Source organism: Coregonus clupeaformis, chromosome 16 (genome assembly GCF_020615455.1).
Source record: "Coregonus clupeaformis isolate EN_2021a chromosome 16, ASM2061545v1, whole genome shotgun sequence".
NCBI lineage: Eukaryota > Metazoa > Chordata > Actinopteri > Salmoniformes > Salmonidae > Coregonus > Coregonus clupeaformis.
This window is the reverse complement of record NC_059207.1, coordinates 24,355,158-24,362,190: the sequence shown is the minus strand read 5'-3', so window position 1 is coordinate 24,362,190 and position 7,033 is coordinate 24,355,158.

Genomic DNA, 7,033 nt, shown 5'->3' with positions numbered 1-7,033 from the left:
AGGCAAAAGAGATGGCAAATAGGTCTGGCTGCACAACCGATTGGCAAACATATTGCAAATTGTGACTAAACTGAATAAAAAGAAGAAGAAACTACACAATAAAACAAAGCTAAATGACATAAAGAATGATAGTGAAAAGATTTGGAGCACCTTAAATGAGATGTTGGGAAAAAAGTCCAACTCAGCTCCATCATTCATTGAATCAGATGGCTCATTCATCACAAAACCCACTGATATTGCCAACTACTTTAATTATTTTTTAATTGGCAAGATTAGCAAACTTAGGCATGACATGCCAGCAACAATTATGACACAACACATCCAAGTAAAGTTGAAGTCGGAGGTTTACATACACCTTAGCCAAATACATTTAAACTCAGATTTTCACAATTCCTGACATTTAATCCTAGAATAACTTCCCTGTTTTAGGTCAGTTAGGATCACCACTATATTTTAATAATGTGAAATGTCAGAATAATAATAGAGAATGATTAATTTCAGCTTTTATTTCTTTCATCACACCAGTGGGTCAGAAGTTTACATACACTCAATTAGTTTTTGGTAGCATTGCCTTTAAATTGTTTAACTTGGGTCAAACGTTTCGGGTAGCTTTCCACAAGCAACCCACAATAAGTTGGGTGAATTTTGGCCCATTCCTCCTGACAGAGCTGGTGTAACTGAGTCAGGTTTATAGGCCTCCTTGCTCGCACACGCTTTTTCAGTTCTGCCCAAAAATGTTATATAGGATTGAGGTCAGGGCTTTTTGATGGCCTCTCCAAAACCTTTGGAAGTATGCTTGGGGTCATTGTCAATTTGGAAGACTCATTTTGCGACCAAGTTTTAACTTCCTGACTGATGTCTTGAGATGTTGCTTCAATATATCCACGTAATTTTCCTTCCTCATGATGCCATCTATTTTGTGAAGTGCACCAGTCCCTCCTGCAGCAAAGCGCCCCCACAGCATGATGCTGCCACCCCTGTGCTTCACGGTTGGGATGGTGTTCTTGGCTTGCAAGTGACCCCCTTTTTCCTCCAAACATAACAATGGTCATTATGGCCAAACAGTTCTATTTTTCTTTCATCAGACCAGAGGACATTTCTCCAAAACTTACGATCTTTGTCCCCATGTGCAGTTGCAAACCGTAGTCTGGCTTTTTTATGGCGGTTTTGGAACAGTGGCTTCTTCCTTGCTGAGTGGGCTTTCAGGTTATGTCGATATAGGACTCGTTTTACTGTGGATATAGATACTTTTGTACCTGTTTCCTCTCGCAACTTCACAAGGTCCTTTGCTGTTGTTCTGGGATTGATTTGCACTTTTCACACTCTAGGAGACAGAACGCGTTTCCTTCCTGAGCGGTATGATGGCTGCGTGGTCCCATGGTGTTTATACTTGCGTACTATTGTTTGTTCAGATGAATGTGGTACCTTCAGGCATTTGGAAATTGCTCCCAAGGATGAACCAGCCTTGTGGAGGTCTACAATTATTTTTCTGAGGTCTTGGCTGATTTCTTTTGATTTTCCCATGATGTCAAGCAAAGAGGCACTGAGTTTGAAGGTAGGCCTTGAAATACATCCACCGGTATGCCTCCAATTGACTCAAATGATGTCAATTAGCCTATCAGAAGCTTCTAAAGCCATGACATCATTTTCTGGCATTTTCCAAGCTGTTTAAAAGGCACAGTCAACTTAGTGTATGTAAACTTCTGACCCACTGGAATTGTGATACAGTGAATTATAAGTGAAATAATCTGTCTGTAAACAATTGTTGGAAAAATTACTTGTGTCATGCACAAAGTAGATGTCCTAACCGACTTGCCAGAACTATAGTTTGTTAACAAGAAATTTGTGGAGTGGTTGAAAAACGAGTTTTAATGACTCCAACCTAAGTGTATGTAAACTTCCGACTTCAACTGTATGTCTGATCAAAGTATGAAAGACAAGCATTGTAATTTTGAATTCCGTAAAGTGATCGTGGAAGAGGTGAACAAATTATTGTTGTCTATCAACAATGACAAGCCACCGGGGTCTGACAACCTGGATGGAAAATTACTGAGGATAATAGCCGACAAAAATGCCACTCCTATTTGCCATATTTTCAATTTAAGCCTATTAGAATGTGTGTGCTCCCAGGCTTGGAGGGAAGCAAAAGTCATTCCACTACCTAAGAATAGTAAAGCCCCCTTTACTGGCTCAAATAGCCGACCAATTAGCCTGTTACCAACCCTTAGTAAACTATTGGATACAATGCTATTTTACAGTAAACAAATTGACAACAAACTTTCAGCATGCTTATAGAAAAGAACATTCAACAAGCACAGCACTTACACAAATTACTGATGAATGGCTTTGAGAAATTGATGATAAAAAGATTGTGGGGGCCGTTTTGTTAGACTTCTGTGCGGCTTTTGACATTATCGATCATAGTCTGCTGCTGGAAAAACGAATGTGTTATGGCTTTACTCCCCCTGCTATATTGTGGATAAAGAGTTACCTGTCTAACAGAACACAGAGGGTGTTCTTTAATGTAAACCTCTCCAACTTAATCCAGGTAGAATCAGGAATTCCCCAGGGCAGCTGTCTAGGCCCGTTACTTTTTTTCAATCTTTACTAATGACATGCCACTGGCTTTGAGTAAAGCCAGTGTGTCTATGTATGCGGATGACTCAACACTATACACGTCAGCTACCACACTGACTGAAATGACTGCAACACTTAACAAAGAGTTGCAGTTAGTTTCAGAGTGGGGGCAAGGAACAAGATAGTCCAAAATATTTCTAAAAACTAAAAGCATTGTATTTGGGACAAATCATTCACTAAACCCTAAACCTCAACTAAATATTGTAATGAACAATGTGGAAATCAAGCAAGTTTAGGTGACTAAACTGCTTGGAGTAACCCTGGATTGTAAACTGTCATGGTCAAAACATATTGATACAACATTAGCTAAAATGGGGAGAAGTATGTCCATAATATATCGCTGCTCTGCCTTCTTAACAGCGCTATCAACAAGGCAGGTCCTACAGGCCCTAGTCTTGTCACACCTGGACTACTGTTCAGTCGTGTGGTCAGGTGCCACAAAAAAAGACTTAGGAAAATTGCAATTGGCTCAGAACTGAGCAGCACGGCTGGCCCTTGGATGTACACAGAGAGCTAATATTAATAATATGCATGTCAATCTCTCCTGGCTCAAAGTGGAGGAGAGATTGACTTCATCACTACTTGTATTTATGAGAGGTATTGACATGTTGAATGCACCGAGCTGTCTGTTTGAACTACTGGCGCACAGCTCGGGCACCCATGCATACCCCACACGACATGCCACCAGAGGTCTCTTCACAGTCCCCAAGTCCAGAACAGACTATGGGAGGCGCACAGTACTACATACATACCATGACTACATGGAACTCTATTCCACATCAAGTAACTGATGCAAGTAGTAAAATTTGATTAAAAAAATAGATCAAAAAACACCTTATGGAAGAGCGGGGACTGTGAAGCAACACAAACATAGGCACAGACACATGCATACACACACACGATAACATACGCACTATATACACACGTACACATGGATTTTGTACTGTAGATAGGTGGTAGTGTTGGAGTAGGCGCCTAAGGGCACACAGTGTGTTGTGAAGTCTGTGAATGTATTGCAATGTTTTTTTAATTGTATGAAATGGCTTAATTTTGCTGGACCCCGGAAAAGTAGCTGCTGCTTTTTAAGTTATTCTTGAAAGATTATGACATGATGATCCAGAATTGTTCTATAAACATACTTCAATGATATTGGAAGTAGTTTTGAAAACATTGCTGTAATGTTCTGCTAATATTGATGTGTATTGTAACATTATTATATGAAGTTGCCAAACTTTGAAAGAAATGGCATTGCAATCTTCTTACATCATTATATTTTATTAGGGTACTGTCCAAACATAGCTATTGCTTTTTTAAAGAATGGTAATCAAAAAGATTTGAACATCTTCAAGCCCTGTCGGCTACTTAGTCTGCTGCGCCACCAGGATCCTAATGTTTCTAGTGGATTTCCCTTTGTACTGAAATATTTCAATTATGATCCAGACTATGGCTATACATCTTCATACATATGCAAAGATAAACACCACAATCTGGAAGTCAGAGTAAAGGTGTAAACAGCTTTAAGTGTATGTTAGTCCCTTCCCAATGGCGCTGTGGATTAATTCCAGGGATAACACTCCAACGCTCCCAGGTTCGATCCCCGCTTGAGACTATGGCAAAACTGTTTGTACAATAAATTGTCATGTGAATACAAATAATTGCCAGATGTGTTTCTACATGGATTGTTGAACAACTAACTTCCTCAACAGTAAGATTACACTAACACATGAAAAAAAACTCCATGGACTGTTCAAAATTGAATTTGATCATTCTGGGAACATAGGAAGAACATTAAGGGAATATTTTGTGCACCCTGATACAAACATTGTAAGAATGTTTTAATAACTTTTAAAGAACATAAAAAATGTGTTCTGGGAACGTTCTTGCAAACTAAGCAAATGTTTTTTCGACTAATACAAACATTGTATAATCATCTGCACAGTTTTTGTGTTTTGGGAACACATCTTTTGTGATGTCCCCACAATGTTCCCACCAGACTGTTCCCACATTCTGGGAACCTTTAAAGAACAGACTAAATGTGTTCTGGGAACGTTCTTGCAATGTCAGGCAAATATTTTATACAAACATTGTGTAATCATCAGCACAACTGGACAGTATTATGAGAACATTTGCCGCAACCTAATTAATGTTCTGGGAACTTTCACAGAACCAACTTTGGTTTGCTGGGTGGTCATACATGCCGTCATAGCCTAGAATCCCAAATGGACTTCTTGATTGTTATTCACACAAAAGCACTTCAGCAGAGACACTACCTCCACCTATTGTCATAGAGACAACAGAATAATGACAGCAGAATGACAATGTTCCATGATAATAACATTATAATATGCATTCTACCAAGGATTGGTACTTCGCCCAACAAAATTGTCAATGTCAATCGAAGCTGGCCAAACTCTGTATATGACCTACCTTGGTCATAGAAAAGCTGGAAACATACGGGTGCTGAGGAGCTAATGTTAGGGAGCTGACTGGAGATCCGAGATGTGCTCTTGACCAAGGGTTTGATCTTTGACCTTGTGGAGGACAGGTTCCCCCTGGTATGTAAAGAGCAGAGGAAGTAGCACACAGTTCAGGGAGAACCTTCGGACAGATCATTACAGATCCATGTGCAAGGGCAGACACAGAGGAGTCTGCTCTTCTCTAAGGGGGGAATTCAGACCAGAGTTATGCCCGTGTCAATTAAACTTTATTCCCTTTTTATGCACTTTTCTCTCTATGCGTATTCTGACCTTGAACTTAAGCATGAGGGAAATGCCAATGCCAGCAAGGTACGTGTTTAGTGTGCAGATCAAAGAAATTGAGGTGTGGCGGAGGTGTGTCTACAGTTATGCCGTATTCTGACCTTGACTTAATTCCCTAATAATTCCACTACTTTTATGCGTGAGGAAACCATGAATATGGCCGAGCGAACTTGCCGGTTCCAAGTAGAAAAAGCATCTACTTTCTTTTTTTCAGATAGAAATAACACCGTTCTCCATGCACAGTAATATATCAATTGATATGATAAGAGCTATTGATAAGAGCTAGGTAATCCGTTTGGATAAGGGGATTGTAAATATAGGCTAAATGACAATTGTTTTAGATCTATTTTACCTTATGATTGCTGGAGATGAATGTGAAACCAGTCTTAATGGAAGGAAACTGAAAAACATATAAACATGATAGGTAGGCCTATTTATGCCCCTTTCCCACAGTGAAGCTTGCAATGCTTTGCCATTATGCAGAATTTTAATTGTAGGCCTTATAACTTGCAGGGATTCAATTAATAGTCTATGTTAAATATTATTAGCAACTGTCAGTAGCGACCATAAGTGATAACCACATATATTTAACTGCCAATTTAGTGTTTGCATCCTACCTTTATTTATTTCCACTGTAATAATGTCCTTGTGGTTGTGGCTGCGGGTCAAGTAAAAGTGGATACTATTTAATGAAGGCCAAATACAAATTGTAGTAAAAATAAATCATTATGGAGCTCAAACTGTTACTTTGAACTTGACGCATGGCGCAAGATTTGGCACCTGCCATCACACATTTCCATGATCAATGCTGGCAATTAGGGTATATTTATTATATGATACTGTTGTATACTATTCTACATATTATAATTATATTGTAGGCTACATTACTTCCAACGTTACCATTGATGATCTGAATGTGGCAGCTTTCAGAATGAATCAAACCACCTTTTTTCAAAGGCTCTATTCATGATTATTCCCTAAAAATAAATAACGTGTAAAATCAGTGTTTTTAAATCTACCCATGGGTTCTGAAATGGAGACAAATATGTATATGTTTTAATGACTATTCTTCAATATTCTGAACGCATTTGCCATAGTCTACATTCAAGTCTTGTGCCGATCAAATTCAAATTAAAGGTACACCATATTTAAAGAGATTGCTTTAGAGAAATGAAATGAACAGATGAATAGATCCTAAACAAAAATATAAACGCAACATGTAAAGTGTTGGTCCCATGTTTCATGAGCTGAAATAAAATATCCTAGAAATATTCCAGTCAGGAGAACGTGAAGAGTCTGAATGGTAGGGCTCGGAAGGAGACGGAGACTGTACAACCCAGCAGACAGACCCAGGACAGGCCCAGGCCCAGGACAGACCAGGCAGATTTCCTCTCTACAGCCGAGTCACTCTCAGTTCCTCCTCCTCATCTCTGGATGGTGTTTCTGAGTGGCAGGATGAAGTTGAGATCCTTTCTCAGCTGGAGCATCTGCCACGACTAGAGAGAGTGAGAGGGGTGGGGTTAGATTTGGGATGCCCCAGGCTTTCAAATAAAAATGGTGGATTTACAATGTGGAAGGAAAACAACCACAGTGAAACGTTCCCTAAGTCTACCTCAGCAAACTGTGCTTTGATGGCA